Genomic DNA, 17959 nt, shown 5'->3' with positions numbered 1-17959 from the left:
AAACAGTTGTTTGTTCTATAATATGAAAATTGTAGTGGTTCAGTTGGGTAATTTGTGTGTCCAAAAATAGAAATTTGTGGGCCATTCTGGCTGTAAATCGCTGTTCAAGACATGGACATTTTTGGACAAAATGGTACAAAATCTCTGTTTTTAGAAACCAAAATAGCTCGTATTAATGTTATAGTATATTTGATTAATAACACAAATATTATGGTGATATTTTACTTACTTTTTTTTAAAATTAACAGGTAACTTCTTAGTTTTTCTTTCTTCTTCGAATTCGGCTGCTTCTTTTCAGGAAACTGGTCTTCACTGCAATTGTAAAAGCTTCAAATTAGTAACTTTGTTTGTATATAGCACTGTTTTTAATTTAGATATTGATTTTTTTAATTGAAATCCTCAGTGCCTTCTGTAAAACCATTAAACTAATTTATTTACATAAGATACATTGCATCAGTTCAGTACATATGATATGTTCTTAATGAACAAATTGTATTGAATGACTAACTGTAGCAAAAAAAAATATCTTTACTATGTCTTGTGAAATTTATAATATATTAGTGAATACCACTATTTCTGTAAGTAAACTGTTCTAGGTAATAGCGCCTCAATGTCATGTCTAATTTAAAGTAATTAAGTAAATAAATAAATAAAAACAAAAAATATGAAATTGTATAAGTATTTTTATAAAGGTTTAAACATAGATTGTGTTTGCATGCAATTTTGTTTGAATATATGAAGTCTATATATTTCATTTAAAAAATGTTAGTTTAACATGATTTGAGTGTGTGTGTATAAAGAAAGTAAATAGAATAAACGTTTATAAGTGATAGTTGATTTTAGGAAATTGAAAAAAGTACAGTAAATTCATTTTACAGATTTTACAAGGTAAAAGCCTTTTTGAAAATGTGTTCATCTACTATACAGAAAATATGCATACCTGAAGTTTGTGTTCATGCATATGGATATGCATGGAGCTGCAAGTAGAAATCTTGAAGACTTGTACAGTATTTCTGGTAGATGGTGCTTTCCAAAGATATTACACTTGTACTCGGAGCGATTCAGAGTACATTTGCAGTGCTGATCTATGATGATGCAGTTAGATGTAGAGGTCTTGAATGTGATTGGTGCATGGTCATGTGATTTTTGAGGTACATCCAATGAGGGAATGGCAGAGAGAGTGTAGTGGAAATGGTAGAAGGGCTGTTCATGTTACAATATGTCCACGGACATGGCGGTAGTTCGCGGACATCGGGAGTTACATCCGGGGATTTTTGGGTTCAGAAGTCATGCAAATGAGAATAAGCACTGAAAGGGATTGGTCAGGAAAGTTTGGTGGGTGTGTTGTGCCAGGAGAGATTTTCTCAGATACTCTTTTTGCTGAGAGAACAAAAGATAGCTATGGCTGTGTGTTTCAGAAAACAGATTGTTTGGATTTTAGGAGATTCGTGGATACATTGGTTGAAGGTGCATGCAGAAAGCTGTGGAGTAGCTGTAGATCTTGGATTCCCACATGTGGAAGTACACTGGCATGGAGTACGTGGAATGAAGTGGTTGGACTTGCTACCTCTCTGTGCTACTTTGGAGACAGAGCAACATCCAGACATAATTGTAATTCATTGTGGAGGGAACAGTTTAGGACATGTGACTGGAATATTTTTGCAATTTGCTATGAAAGAAGGATTTAGGAAGGTTATCGACATGTTTCCTAATTCTCAAGTGATATTTTCACGGATTGCGCAGAGACAAATGTGGCTTCGTTCTTCTTCTTTTGGTCCACAAATGGAAAAAGCAAGGCGCAATGTTAATAAGGCTGTTTGTGCCTTTCTAAGAGATTTTGGCATGTCTTCTTTTCACAATGAAAATATTATGTTTTGTAGTACATACATTTTTCGCAGAGATGGAGTCCATCTTACTTATGCTGGCAATCAGATCTTTCTGAGAAATGTACAAAATGCATTGCGACCTTTTTTGGAATTACAACAACGATTTTGAAGTAGATGTTAAGCATTTACAATTTTTGACTTACAAACACCACCCAAAGGCTCTTTTCAGAGCCACCACTTCTTTCCAGAGAAAAGTACAATGTTTGTGATGGAGTAGCAACCCAATTTTTTTAATGTTCGCAAATTTTTTTAATGTTCGCGACTTCTAAAAAATACAAGGAACCCTGCTTCATTTATTTTCACTTCTATTTTTTAACTGGGAAAGGCGGCTCTGAAAAGAGCCTTATTTTTTTTGATTTTTGTAATTTTGTATTTTTTTTGGTTTTTCAGACACAACACACTAGGAGAGGAGGGTAAAGGAGGGTAAAGGGGGGACACCAACCACAGGGATAAGAAAGGGCGAGCTGAGAGAGGAAGATGTAGAGTGGGTTTTATTTGGGTAGTGAGCAGGTCTTCTCGTGCTCTGAGACAATAGTCTCAAAAGCACTCCGAAGTCGCTCCCCCCTGCAGAGTACTGTGTCACAGTACATACATACAACTGTGACCCTCGAAAGGTAAGGGTCATCAGCATTCTGTAGGGCCTGTGAGGCAGCTTGAGGAAGACTCTGTCCCACAGAGGTGGTCCTTGTGGTGACAGGATCAGAAACAGAGGATGAAGTAGAGGAAATCAACCTGCTCCGTTCTTCGCAAGGTACAACCCTGCGAATAGCCCCAGAGTGAAATGACCTCAGGTGTCGCTTCATAGCAGTGGTCCCAAAGCTGTACTTACCGTGCTTCCCACGACTGAGTATCATTTTGCACTCATTGCAGGTAACACGGTTCACACCAGCCTTAGGAACATTACCATGAATGGTAAATAACCGCCACACCCAAGACTCACGCCTAGTGCGGGTAGTAGGGTTTTCCTCTACCTCATTCTCATCATCCTCTTCTTCCTCCTCCGCATCTTCACTCCTGTTCCCCTCTTCAGGCCCTTGGGGAGGTGGTGGAGGGGGTGGGGGTGGTGCTGAAGCAGGTGCAGCACCAAGTGGCAGTTCAGCAGCCAAGGATGCCATCTCGATGATGGTGTAGTCTGCAGGCGGCAGCAAAAATCACTGTGTTCTGAAGAATAGCCAGAAACACAATGGGAATAAGCTCTTGGGCGTGGTCTTTTATAGGGGTGCTTGTGCGCGGTTCGCGGACATGCGCACTGTCCGCGGACAGATCGAACACAAAAAAAGGATCGCAAAGTTTCAAAAGGTATGTAGAAACTCAAGATTGCTATGTGGGACTTGTGCCATGGTGAGATTTTATTGAAAAATATTATGGATTAACTGAAAATGTACTTTTAAATTGTTCGGGGACACGAACAGTGTCCGCATTTCAGGACACACGATGAGCGTGGGCGCGGTCATATGATCCGTTCGTGAACTAGTCCGCGAAGGAAGCGCCTTCGCGGACTAGCTACTCATACAGAAACATAACATTGTGTGCAGCGTAGAAGATGAAGGTATGATATTCGTAATGTTAATATGTTGAATAATGAAATGAGAATTGTTTTCTTAATAGATTTTTGTGTACTGTGAAATATGTAATAAGTAGCTAATAAAACCCATGTATTACATAATTGAATTACTATAGACAAAACACAAAGACACAAGAACACATACCAATATGGGTATATACAGGGAAAGTGAAGTTAGCAAAAAAGCACAAGTAGTAGCAGAAACAATTCATAACTTAACTGATTAGTTTCATGCAAATAAATGATTGCTCTGTTTCAAAGCTGCTATTTACCCTATGTATATGTATCACTTGATGTGATTGTACCCTAAGGAAAGTAGTGTGAGTACAATGTATACAAATATGACCATATACAGGGAAAGTACAGCCATAAATAAAAAAAACAACATAACTATCTGATAGTGCTCATAAGTCTAGTGATTATCTTTATGCACAAAAAGGATTGCTGTCTTTCAAGCTTGTGTTTTCCCATATGTATATGTTTCATATGATGTGACTGTACTCTAAGGGAATTACTGTAAGAACCTACTAGAAGGATATGTCTACAAATAAAATAAAATGCTTAGTTTCTGACTGTTACTGAAGAAAACCATGTGGCCTAGATATGTCAGCAAAAGAAAAAATAGTGAGCCAGACATGTGACGTCATCAATGACATTTGTGATGTCATCTTTTATAGGGGATTATAAGAATCCCTCCTACAGAGTTTTGATGAAAAGTAAATGTACATGTGATGTCATCAGTGATGTCATCAATGGCATGTGTGATGTCATCTTTGATGTCCTGGGTGTTAGTGTTAGCAGTGCACGGTGGCGCGAGTTATGGTTGCTTATGTTACCATAACTGCCGAATTTCAGGGGTTTTTCGGTTTTACTTTGAACCATAACTTCCCTTTAACAAAGTTTTTTCACTGAATACATATATATATATATATATAGAAAAAACATTGTACGGCAGTGCAAAGTTGATAGAGTGCACTCCACACAGCAGTTTAGTGCGTACAGTCCACACCAAACATAGGAGTCAGGAAACCAAGTTGTTCAAGTATAACTTTACTTTAATTAATAAAAAATGTCAAGGACAAAGAAAGAAACACACGAAAAATGACGCATTTCGCGGCTAACCCACTGCTTGATCACGTTCAGGGTATAAACACAGAAGAGGGACTTATAAGCTGGTACACTCTCTATGAATCCAATGTGAGGAATGTCATGCTCAAACTGTCCGCCTGTCAGCAAGGTCCGCCATCTTGGAACATTGCACACAACATAATTTAACATTGTGAATACAAATTGATATATACAATGAAAGAAACATGGACATTATTTCAGATTGTCAGTATGACATTTTTTGGCATGTGTCGCATGGATCCATGCCTTGCGACCGTCCACTCAAATGGATGTTTGCGTCGCCAAAAGTACTTGGTAGGGGCTGCGCCACCTGGGTGCTAATGCTGTCTTCCGATCAAAGTTCTTAATCAGGACCCATCTTCCAGGCTCCAGCAAGTGCCCCGGTCTGGTGTATCGCACTGGTAAGGCCTCCTTCACCTGCTGATGAATCAAACACAACTTCTGCATTAAAAGGCCACAGTACGTGCTTAACACAGGATGCTCGACCTCACATAATCTTTTGGGCTGCGGTGCGCACCATACATTTGCCGGTCTCCCCATTATAATTTCATAGGGGGAGAGCCCAGTTTTAGCCTGCACAGACATGCGCATGCACAATAGCACTAGCGGTAATGCATCCACCCAAATCAACTTGCTCCCAGCACAGATTTTAGCTATCTTTGACTTTAAGATACCGTTATGTCTCTTAACAAGTCCGGCTGAACTTGGATGCCTGGAACTGTGGAATTGTTTCTCTATCTGCACAGATCTGTAGTACTACTGCACCCACAAAGTGTGGGTCGTTATCTGACCACAGGACACGGGGCAGCCTGAACCGGAAGAAATACTCTTTCAACATTACTTTTGCCGTTGACATGGCAGTACAGTCTTTTAAAGGATATGCCTCCACCCACTTGCTAAATGCACAAATCACCACTAACACATATTTGTAGTTCTGGCACCTTTCCATTTCTATGAAATCAAAATGGATCACCTCGAATGGCATAGAGGGTGGGCCAAAACTATCTACTGGAGGCACGGTTCCCTTGTGTTTCAGGCACGTAATACAATTCTGCTCTAGCCTTGCTGCATTTTTTTTATGTGCTCATTTTTCCATACTGTGGATAAATGCTGTACCATTTTCTTCGCGCAAATGTGGGTAGGGCTATGCGCCATTGTAACCATGGCGGTTACGTAACAATTTGGCAACATCCAGTTCTTGGTCTCTTTGTCCACCCAACATCCTTCCAAATCTAACTCAGCATAGCCCTCAACCCACCCCTGAATATCTTCGGTCGTGGCCTCAGCCTGCATTTCTTTGACTGTGGCAACTCCATTCTCTATCATACAAGGTACTTCCTCTGTCTGTACTGTCATCATTTTATTTCCCAAATCAGTGGCTGTTTGTTTCGCAATCCTGTCTGAAAATGCGTTTCCCTCTCCCACTTTGCATGTTACTTTTTTATGTGCCGCGCATTTTACTATAGCTAAGCGCTTCCGAAACGTGAGTGCAGATAACAATCGTGCAATCAAAGGGCCATGATGAATCCTGGCCCCATGTGATGTCTAGAAGCCCCTCTCAGCCCAGAGTCGGCCAAAGTTATGACCACGCCAAAGGCGTACTGGCTGTCAGTATAAATATTCACGTTCAAATTCTCAGAGAGTTCACAGGCTCAGGTCAGTGCTATTATTTCTGCGGCTTGTGCCGAATTGTAGGGGATTCTTCTGCTTTCTACAACACTCTCTAGGGTAATAATTGCATATGCGGCCCTTGATGTGCCATCAGGTAATTTAAAACAAGAGCCGTCACAAAACAACTCCCCATCTGGCTCGTTCTGTGGGATGTCGCTCAAGTCAACTCTTCCCTTTGTTTCTTCTTCAGTGACCATTAAACAATCATGGGGTGGTGAGTCGTTGTCACCAATTTCTGCTATGGGCAGTGGCATTAATTCTGCAGGATTCAATGCGCTACACCTCATAATTTGGATGCGGGGTGCAAACAAGATGAGCTCATATCTTGTTAGTCTAGCAGAGGCGAGGTGTTGCGTCTGTGCTCTGTTTAATAGAACATGGCATGTGGCACCATCATAATTAAAGTATGCCCCAATACCATTCCTTCCGTTTGTTTCACTGACGCAGCAGCCGCTGCAACAGATCGCAAACATTGTGGTAGTGCGCTTGCTACAGGGTCCAGCGCGGAAGAATAATAGCCGCACGGCCTATTTCTTCCACCTTGTTCCTGTGTCAAAACCGCCAATGCACATCCTTCACTCTCACTCACAAATAGTCTAAAGATCTTTTTATAATTAGGAGTGCCTAAAACTGGCGCAGCACACAATGCAGCTTTTAATTGCTCAAACGCTTTCTGACATTCCTCATCCCACTGTAAAGGCATCACTGCATCCTTTTTAGTTAATTTTATCATCAGCTTCACAATCAATGCAAAATTACTGATCCACTGCCGACAATAAGAGGCCATGCCTATTACAGCTCTCACTCTTTTTTGAGTTTTTGGAATAGGCATACTAGAAATACTTTCTATGCGTTCTGGTGTTAATCTTCTCCCTTCTTTCGAAAGTAGGTAACCCAAATAAGACACCTCCTTTTGATTATACTGTTATTTCTTCAAACTTGCCTTGTGACCATGGGTCGCTAGGTGTGTCAATAGTAATATAGTACTTTCTTTGCAGATCTCTTTTGTATCAGCAGCTAGTAACAAGTCATCTATGTACTGCAAGAGTACGCAACCTTCGGGTAATTCTAACATGTCTAGCTGCTCTTTTAGCGCTCTGCAGTAAATACTTGGGCTTTCTGTGTATCCTTGTGGAATGCGTGTGAATGTGAATGATCGACCTCCTAGAGTGAAAGTGAACAGATATCTACTGCTTTTATCCACTGGAATGCTAAAGAACACGTTCTTCAAATCAACTACACTAAAGTATTCTGCAGTGGCCGGTATCATTGTCAGTATTGTTGTGACATCTGGGACCAAAGGGAATTGTGGGTCTACCACTTTGTTCAATGTGCGCAGATCAATTATGAAACGATATGGTACTTCGTTGCCTCCTTTCTTGTAAACTGGAAGAATCGGGCTGTTGCACCTGCTACCTGCAATTTCTTCAACCACCCCCAATCTCACCAGGTCAGTAACAATACTCTTTAATCCCTTCTCACCTTCAACAGAAATTTTATACTGGGGAATTCGTGGTAATGTAACACCTTCTTTCAAAGTTATTTTTGCTGGCTCTATTTTCAAGCATCCTACATCGTTATCATGCATTGCCCACAGACAGGTTGGTACTCTACTTAGCTCTTCTGGTAACGCTTTTGACATAAATTCCATCACCGGTGCATCGTGAGGCCAAATCGTGAGGAACACCCCATCTGCCGTACAATGTATAACTGCCCCCAATTTTCTCAATAAGTTTAATCCTAGCAAGTTCTCCCCACAATTTTCTATCAGAAGAAATGGACACTGTTCCGTAAATCGTCCTATTGTAATTGGGACTGCTTCGGACACGGGGTTAATTACTGGTGTACCTGCGAGCCCTACAGAAACATTCTTTTGCCCCGACAGTGGGATCTCCGGAACCAAGTGGTGGTCAATCGAACACTTTTGTGCCCCTGTATCTACAAGGAAACGGTGCTCCTTATTCCCGACTCTCATTTCTACGTAGGGTCCTCTCTCATTCACGGGAATGGACACTGGTTCCGACCCCTGCCGTGGGCTGTCCTATTGCGAAAATAACACATCGTCCGACGTGTAGTCACCGCTGCTGCTATAATACGTGTTTGACTGTGTATCAAAAATATTCCCATTTCCCCCTCGGTGTCCTCCACTCTGATCATTTCTCTGTTGGCCCTGCCCGCCCTGATTTTGGATCGGAACACTTTGGTTCAATGCCTGGTTCTGTTGAGCTTGGTTTTGACCATAGGATTGGTTTTGATTACCTTCATTGGTATATCCCTGTTGCTGCTGCATGCTATTTCTGCTTGGGCCATTTGACCTATGATGTCCTCTATGAGGCCTTCTCTGGCCAAACCCACCTCTATTCTGTAAGTGCGGGCATTGCGCTCGCCAGTGTCCTTCCTCTTTACAGTACGCACATTGATTTAATCCCAATGACACCCCGTGCATATTATTCAATTATTCTCTGCCTTGTGCATTTCCTCTACCTCTATTGTATCCAATTACCTGCTGCAGTAACACTCCTACTATCGTTCGCATCACTTCTTTTCTCATCTCCAATGGGTACCCATTACATATCTCACTTACTTCCTGTACTGACTTTCTTTTGTTCGACATCCATCGCATTGTTTCCCCCACCCATGCCTGCAATCTTTGTTTATCACCTATTTGTCCCGGTGCCGGCAAATGCTTTGCACCACCTGGAAAAACTGTCGGCCACGATTTTTGTATATACACTCTCGACGCCTCCTTCCTGCCTTTCTTAATACACTCCTGACTATATTCAGATGTAGCAAACATTTCAGCATATCTATCTTCCATTTCATTTTTCAGTTCAATGAGTTTGTACACATGTTTTCTTACATCCTCATCTCTTTGCTCACTGCGTGCTAACTTATTCAAATCTAAAAAATCGTTGTGGCGGTAAATTCCCAAGTATCTTTTTCCATTCTCCAACCATAAATTCCCCCATGCATTCCAACACTACCTGTCTCTCGTTGCTTCTTCGGTACCCATATAATGAGGCCAATGCTGCCATCCCATCATTTCCTTCTATGTACATTTCTGCCTCTTGCTGTAATTCAATCTTTCTTTCTTTGCTGATCGCGCTGCGAGTTACCCGTCCAAATCCTGTTCCTTCAGCCCCGCCTCTCGCCTCACCGTTCTCAATTTCGACTTCGGGAGGGGCGGATGGTGCTGAATCTGTCTCTGGAGCTGGAGGTGCGTATGGGACAAGTGACAATGGTGGCATCTGTGAAGGGCCTTCCTGGGTGCTGGGAAATTGTGCGTCTGCGGTCTGCGCTTGTAGGAGGGCTCGAGCTCTGGTTGGGGCGTGGGTTAATGCTTGCGTGAGGGGAAGTGCTTGGGCTTTGGGAGGGGGTATGAGAGCTACTGGTTGGGCCTGCGCAGTCACTCCTGGCGTGTTTGGTTTCGATCCTGGTTTTGGGCCTCAACCCGTATGGGTTAGTAAATGTTCAATTAATTTGTCTCCTATGTGTAGTTCCTGCTGCGGGTATATTCCTTCTATGTTCATTTCCTCACGTCTCCCTTCCCGTCTTAGACTTGCCGTCCACTCCTCCTCCTCCTTTTCTTCTGCTACCTCAAGCTTCGATTTGTGCCTACGGCATGCTTCTCTCTACTCCTAAGTCAGAGCATTGCTTCCCTCCTCCAATCTTTGATAGTCTAAAAAGCTGCGGGTCGCGCTTTTTTCCTAATCAGCACCCTTTCTAGGTTATCTATTCTTGCAATCTCAAAGCTACCATTAATGGGCCACTGATGGTCCTGTTGCTTTCTAGTTTGCCTATGCCAAATTTCACAAAATATTATCGCACCCACACCATATTTGGCATACATGTCATAAGCCGGCGTTCCCCCAGACGGTGCACTTTGGCCATTTTCCAATGACTGTCTACCGCAGCGGAAAAGCCCCGCTAAAGTGGACAGTACTCCAGGCATGTTTTTAACCTTCCCCTGGGTTGACTATCCTTAACCTGGATGTTTGAATTTGCAAAATCAACACTCTACCAAAAATCAGGTTTTCGTTTGAATCGGGGAATGACTCACCTGATAAAACAAGTCGCCTGTCCTGACGCAACCTCTCCCAACGTCGTGTCTGCGCTTCTCTGGCTTCTGCCTCGTTTCGGGACCCTCTCCTCCTTTGCCCTCTTGCCCGGTACGTCGATCAGGGATCAGATGTGTGCAGATCTGCAAAGGAATCTCTCCTCACTTCTACAGGGCGCCCCGTACACCTCTTGATCCCGGCTCGATCGTCCCGTCCTCACCGTTCTTCAGCCTTTACTCCGTTACAACGTATACGATGGGGCAAGTGGGGGAGGGTCCCTATTCGGGCACCATCTTGAAAGGGGCCCCTAGGGGTCCCTCGCGATATGGAAACAAGGCAATAACCATACACAAAAGGATGCGCCAGACACGAGGTTCAAATTCCCAATGCTAGGGTTTATTGCAAGCAAAAATAGTCCCAATTGGCCAACTGTGGTCTCACGCCCCACGACATGTATTTTCTAGACCTCAAGGGACGCAAGAGAGCGAATTACGTACATCAGTTACAGATATACAAAATGCATATCATACAATCAGCTATGTCATGTTTAACACCCACCTTTTATTAAGTTTCTTTGAACTCGGGATGATGATGGACATTTCCGACGAGTATGACAATTATGACACTTTCGATGTCTATTCTAGTAACAATGTGCAATTTAGAAAGTGCGGAGGCATCTTCTAGTTGTTGAACAGAACACAGTGCTTCTGTTCTTGGAAGCAAGCTGCACACGGGGGAAGAGCCACATTCCAAGCTTTGCTATCTATGAGGTACTATTCGTGTCCTGGGAGCGGACACGCTCTAAAGGGTTTTGTGAGGGGGGCATAAGAAAAGCATAATTCAAGCCTTTAGCTGCTTTATTCTAACATATTCTACCACAGTACGAGACTGGCTGGCAGCTGTGAAATGATTAAATGTCCTGCAGCTCTCCCTCAGGCTACAGAGAGGGAGCATGGGCATTCCTTTCTGGGCTACTCATGAGGAGTTTCAACGAACTCCTCAGTCCCGCGACCTTGCCCTTTCATATTCAGACAACAATGTTAACAGTTGAGCAGAGTAAGCAGAATTCGCAAGAATTGCAAGCTGCAAAGCAGTTTTAGACAGAACGCAATGAGCAATGGTTAACAAGCAAAATGGCGATTCTTGCTACGTTTAAAATGGCCACTTGTTCGTCAAGCATAGCAGTCTGTCTTTCTATAATTCTGTGCATAAGACGGTTGGCCTTCGGCCATCAAGATACGTCTATCATTCAAATGAAGGGTATTCACTTTTCCAGATTGACAAGTACATTGGTCACATTTGTTGAACAATATGGGGGGAAGATTTACAAAACCACTGCATTATCATAAGTATGAGAAATCTTCCTTTTTATAATTACGACTGGCATAGAGTGTCTGCTATGTTAGATCCTTGCGCTTATGCTGCATCTATGCCTATTTTTATTACAAAATACGCGAAGGCATATGAAAGTTTAGCCCTTTAATGGCTGTGCATGATGCTATCAATAAGCGCACCAGTCTGGTATAATGCTAATCAGGATAGCCATGGATACTAACCCCCCAGTTCGAGAAGTGTCTACGTGATGTAAAGTGTTATGTCAGTCCATATTCTTTAATAAAACAGAGCAATGTCAGTTTAAATACATGACTCGCCAATGGAGTTTAACAGGTGTGTAGGGTACAAGGGGCTTACATTGAAGTACCAAATGCGCAAGGCGATATTAGTTTTAGGTTCCTATGTCGAGAATAGGCTAGCAAAAAATGCTACTGCCTGTTGTTGCTAGCTGTATAATATACAATATACAGCAAGTGCTGATAAAGTGCAATGTGCATATACCTGCTCAATGTTGGTATTCCCTAACACAGGAATTACCCAGTTAGTACTGTGCAAACTTGCAACCTTCAAATTAATATTAATAAAGTGCAAAGTCCATGCAGTAGCAAAGCAAAAGTATACCCACAGTGGGGATACATAATATATATATATATATATATACATATATATATATATATATATATATATATATATATATATATATATATATATATATATTACATGGCCACGGTAGTGGCCTTAGTAGATACGGTTAAGTTGCTGTTTCCATAGGAAGAGCACTTTTTGGGCGGCTTATAACATCGCTCTCCCTGGACGGATCCTCACCAAACTTTGCAAAAAGAATAGTTGGGTCACTCTGGATTTGTTTGCAAAGTTTGGTGAGGATTCGTCCAGGGGGTGAAAAGTTATAGGGGGGGTCTCAAAACTTTTTTTTTTTCCCATAGACTGAATGGGAAAAACTTTGCGCACGGCTACAGCCCGAACCGCTGGAGGGATTTACACCAAATTTGCGGCAGGAGCGGCGGCCTGGTCCCAAAAGCGTGCTTTTGTAAATTTGGTGTAAATCTGTCCAGTAGGTTTTTAAAAAATGACCAAAATGTAAGGCAAAAAAATTAGTGATATCTGTGTTCACTTCGCGGACGGGCTTCCCTGTTCGCTCCGCGGACAGCACCCCGATTGACCCATGGCCTTGCGTCATGTCCGCAGACATGCGACGTCTTCGCTGATTGGACGGCGACGGGCGTGGAGCGCGTCAGATTTTCTGTGGTGCCCGCCATCTTGTATTCGCAGTCGACCGCGTACAGCGCAGTGAAACGTGGATAAAAAATTGTATTTAGTGCCGTATGTTGGTGTGTAAGAGTGTTTGGGGAGGGTGGGGGAGTATGAGATAGGTTCAATGTTTTGTTTTTTTATGTGCTAGACGTTTTTGTTGCGTTCGATTTGTCCGAGGAGAACACGGCTGTTCTGACATTTTATAAATAAACTAAATGGTGGGGTGTGTCATTTGTGTTCGCAAGGAAGGTAAAAATGAGCTATGAACACTCGTGGTGTACTTAATTGTTCGTAAATACACAAACTGGGGGTGTCCTCAGGAAGCTGTCCGTATTGTAATCTGTCTAGTTGAATGTGTTCTAAGAACACTCGCAGTGTCCCGAAATGGTTGCAATTACACAATATGGGGGTGTTCTGAGAACGTTGTTTGTATTGTTCGTTGTCAGGGTGAAAGTGTTTTAAGACCACTCCTTTTGTTCGCTAGTAGTACAATTTCCTAGGGGTGTCAACCGACTTTTTGTCCACTAGAGAAACGATAAATCCGGCTGGTGTGCGCCGACATTATGTGATAATCCTATGACTGGCGCTATTGACCTGGCTGACTTGCTTTTGCGACACTAAATCATATATCCCGCCCCTAAGCCTGATATTATCAAAGCATTCATATTCCCCGCCTCTCTCCGTGACGTTACAGGGTGCGTAATCAAACGCGCCCAGTCGTCTCCAGTCCTACGCGACTTTACACAGAACCCGGAAGACAACACACATTATGTCACAACACAGCGCGCCACAATTCGGAATATGAAACAGTGATTTAAAAGCAAACAGCAAGATTGTAAATGTTGTAAAGTACATTTATTTGACATCAAATGTTTGGAGAATATTCAGCAATTTGCATTTGTCTTTGTTGTCGATCCGCAAAAGTTCATGTTGAGGCACGCGATGTTCCTTTGCGGTACAGAGGGTGTTAGATCAGCTTACAACTCAGTAAGCCACAATTCGGAATATGAAACAGTGATTTAAAAGCAAACAGCAAGATTGTAAATGTTGTAAAGTACATTTATTTCACATGAAATGTTTAGTGAATATTCAGCGATTTGCTACTGTCTCTGCTGTCGATCACCAAAAGTTTATTTGGAGCCACGCGTTGTTCCTTTGCGGTAGATAGGCTGTTGGTTTATGATAAAAGCAGTAAATGGTCGCTCTGATAATCGGAAGGTTGCTCCAACAACGAGCCATTAGATTGGTTGGTATGTTGTTTGTAGCCGCTAGTACTGCGTAAGGTCCTTGGCGATTGTCCCATAAAATCGTGAGGGTCATGAAGTTGCATATTTGGACCTGCACCTGGCAGTTGAAGACCCCATCCGCTGGAGTCTGTAAATCGTGACATAGGCAAAATGGAGCCACATACCTGTTTTAAAAAACATAAATTAGTCTCACCAGCCGATCTTCATTAAAAATCATCATTTTATTTATTAGGGCGTGAAACTATTTGCTATCGAAGATAGTGCAACAGAGTATGTTAATAATAAAATAATAATATTTTCCCATTCATATAGCGCTAAGAACCGTGAGGTATCTAAGCGGTGCTTATTATTAACCACGGTGTGTGGTGCTCATTTATCGACCACGGAATGATAAAAGGCTGAGTTTGGCCTTGCCGGGATTCAAACTTGCGTTAGCAAGCTGTGCACGGATGTCAAAGCGAGCGCTGTACTTGCTGTGCCACTTGACAGGCTACAGTGAAGTGGCACAGTGAGTAGAGCGCTTGACCGCCTATATACTGGTTAAATTATTTCTATTAACCCACCCTGTGTCGTCTGCCTTTTTCAGAGCCCTCTAAACGACAGGGGATCAATTCGGCGGTGATAGTGCGCGGTAGAAAACATTATGCCACTTTCAACGAACAAGTTCAACTTGAGCCGTCTTTAATGCTACGCTATTGTAATTATATTTGGTATAAAATAATCTAAAGGGTTACTTACAGTACAATTGCAATTTCCATTGTCTACGAGTGGTGCAGTCCCAAAATATGACTCCGCGTGTGCCAACGATCTTTCGCATAGTGATATATTATATAAAAGTGATTTTGTTTCAGAAATTTCATCTTTATCTTCTCTTACGTTTTAGCAACACTCCTTCAAGAGAAGTCTTTCATCACAATCTCTGTCTGTCAAGGTCAAAACACAATACAACCTTATAGTCCGCTTCGTGAGACTCTCCGGGGCCCGAGAAAAAAATGAAGCAGCTGACCTTCACTGTGAACGAGCATAAATTCTTACTTTGCAACATTCTGTTTAAAGCCATCTGTAGAAGTTGTGGAAGCAGCTGACCTTCACTGTGAACAAGCATAAATTCTTACTTTGCAACATTCTGTGTAAAGCCATCTGTAGAAGTTGGTTTTTGCATGCCATGTTTGTATATTGTTTGCGTGATATTAAAAAAAGTTTGTTTAAAGGACGTTATGGTTCTAAGTACAGCCGAAAGACCCCTGAAAATCGCAAGTTATGGTAAGCTTTGAAAAATAACTGGTGCCACCACCGTGCACTGCTAAGACTAACACCCAGGACATCAAAGATGACATCGCAAATGTCATTGATGAAATCACTGATGACATCACGTGTGTATGTACTTTTCATGGAATTTGTGTACTAGGGAATTTTATTATAATGTTGCGAAAAAAGTGTCAAGGATATTGCAATAAATATCATACCGTTATTAGTGCTTTGAACGATGCATTGATATAAATAGCATTGTATTATGGGATTCTATCTAGTATACTGAGCTACTAATGGAGAAACATAGCATTGTGTGCAGAGTACAATATGAAAGTATAATATTTGTAATGTTAATATGTTGAATAATGAAATAATAATTGTCCTGAAATGTTCGAAAATTCACAAAATGGGGTTGTTCTGAGGATGTTATTCGTATTGTGTGATTGCTTAGCTGTATGCAATGAGGGAATGGCACAGAGAGTAAAGTGGACGCCGTCTGCGGACACCGCGGCTGTTCGTGGACAGGGCGTGGTACATCAGGGTTTTTCCAGGAAATCCAACATGGAAAGAAGACTGTACAGATCAGCCAATCAGATGTCGAGGTTGTGGATTTGTGTTGAAAGAGACTGTGTGTGGTGAAGATGGCAGAAGTGGAGAAAGTCAGGGTGTTGGTGCTCGGATATATGTTTGTGCATGGTTTACAGCAGTACGCTGAATGCAGGCATGTTGCAAAGAACTTTGATGTGAAAGGAGTGGAGGTGGTGTGGAGCAGTGTGCCTGATTGCAATGTACAGGGAATTGTACAAGTTTGTGAGGATATGGCCACGATGAACAGTCCGCATGTGGTAGTTTTGCACTATGGTGTTTTCCATTTGGGCAACGTCAGTGCCCCTACTTTGTTGGCTGATTTGGAACGCTTGGTTCAAGCAGTAATGAAGATCCTTCCAAATGCAAAAGTAATTTTTTCTGGATTACTACCTAGGGCAATATGGGACAATAGTTCAGTTTTTTGTCCTCAGCAAAATATTGCTAGGTGTGTCATCAACCGAGGCATGTGTGCCTTCATGCTTAGAGCTGGTATGTTCTTCTGTAACAATGAGAATATTGATGCCAGTAATGCTGTTAATTTTAAAGAAGATGGCATTTCTTTATCTTTTACGGGAAATGCCTTTCTATTTTGGAATGTAAGGGTTGCTTTGGAGAAGGTTATGTGAAGATTTTAGGAGTAAAGTAAGAAAAAAAAACAAGAAAAAAAATACAAAATAACAGGTGTCTGTCAAGCATCTGTAAAAAAAAAAAAAAAACGGCTCTTTTCAGAGCCAACTTCAAAGGGGAAATGGGGCACACTATTTAAATTAACATTCACCACGCTCAGGTTTTCGATGTGTCCGCGGACATGGCGGTAGTCCGCGGACATGAAAATCACTACGAGGGGGTTAGTATGTTCTATGTTACATGTATATGAAGTCAGGGATATTATGGTTAAGTTGTGCTACTAAAAACCTATGAAATTCAGTGAAAAAACTTTGTTAAAGGGACGTTATGGTTAAGTTGCGCTACTAAAAACCTATGAAATTCAGTAAAAAAAACTTTGTTAAAGGGACGTTATGGTTAAGTTGCGCTACTAAAAACCTATGAAATTCAGTGAAAAAACTTTGTTAAAGGGACGTTGTGGCTCAAAGTAAAACCAAAAAACCCCTGATTCGGCAGTTATGGTAACATAAGCAACCATAACTTGCGCCACCCTGCACTGCTAACACCAATACCCAGGCCATCAAAGATGACATCACAAATGTCATTGATGACATCACTGATGACATCACATGGCTGGCTCTCCCTTTTTATCCTTTACTGACATATCGAAGCCACATAATTTTCTTCAGTAACAGTCAGGAAGTAAAAATTGAAAAGGCACTATATTTGTAGACTTAGGGTCCAGTCACATCATATGAAACATATACATAGCGGAAGATACAGGCTTGAAAGGGAGCAATCCTTTCTGTGCATGAAGATAATCATTATGGTTATCAGCACTTTCTCATAGTTTTATTTTTATTACTCTACCTTCCCTCTATATGCTCATATTTGTATACATTATACTCACTCTCCATAGAGTGAATGGGAAAAAAAATTTGCTCGCGCCTACAGCCCAAACCGCTGGACGGATTTCCACCAAATTTGGACCAGGTGCAGCGGCTTGGTCATGAAAGCGTGCTTTTGCAAATTTGGTGAAAATCCGTCCAGTAGTTTTTTTTAAAATGACCAAAAAGTAGGTAAAAAAAAATTAGTCCTGATTGGCCAATCGTCTTGCGTGATGTTCGCAGACATGCAACGTGTTCGCTGATTGGGTGGCGTGGAGCGTGAAGCGCGTCAGATTTTTCGGTAGCGCCCGCCATCTTGGATTCGCGGACGTCCCCAGACAGCGCAGTGAAACTTTGTTCAAAATGTGTATTTTGTAGAGTGTGTTGGTGACTTTAAATCAAATTTTATGTTCGTGTATTGAAAAGTTGTTTCAACAGCTAAATCAATAAAAAAAAAAAAAAAAAA

General features: G+C 41.8%; 1 long non-coding RNA gene across 1 annotated transcript in view; it reads left to right on the top strand.

Annotated features, from left to right (window-relative positions):
• The window catches only part of LOC138514014 (uncharacterized), a 51102-nt gene extending 35470 nt beyond the window's left edge, over positions 1–15632 (top strand). Inside the window, exon 5 of the long non-coding RNA XR_011281865.1 lies at positions 15045–15632. This is a non-coding gene — a long non-coding RNA (uncharacterized lncRNA). The remainder of the gene's footprint in view (positions 1–15044) is intronic.
• The last annotated feature ends 2327 nt before the right edge of the window (positions 15633–17959 follow it).

This window comes from Ambystoma mexicanum, chromosome 12 (assembly GCF_040938575.1).
Source record: "Ambystoma mexicanum isolate Mex_15411 chromosome 12, UKY_AmexF1_1, whole genome shotgun sequence".
In the NCBI taxonomy this organism is placed as follows: Eukaryota; Metazoa; Chordata; class Amphibia; order Caudata; family Ambystomatidae; genus Ambystoma; species Ambystoma mexicanum.
This window is presented reverse-complemented; position numbering and strand designations above follow the sequence as displayed.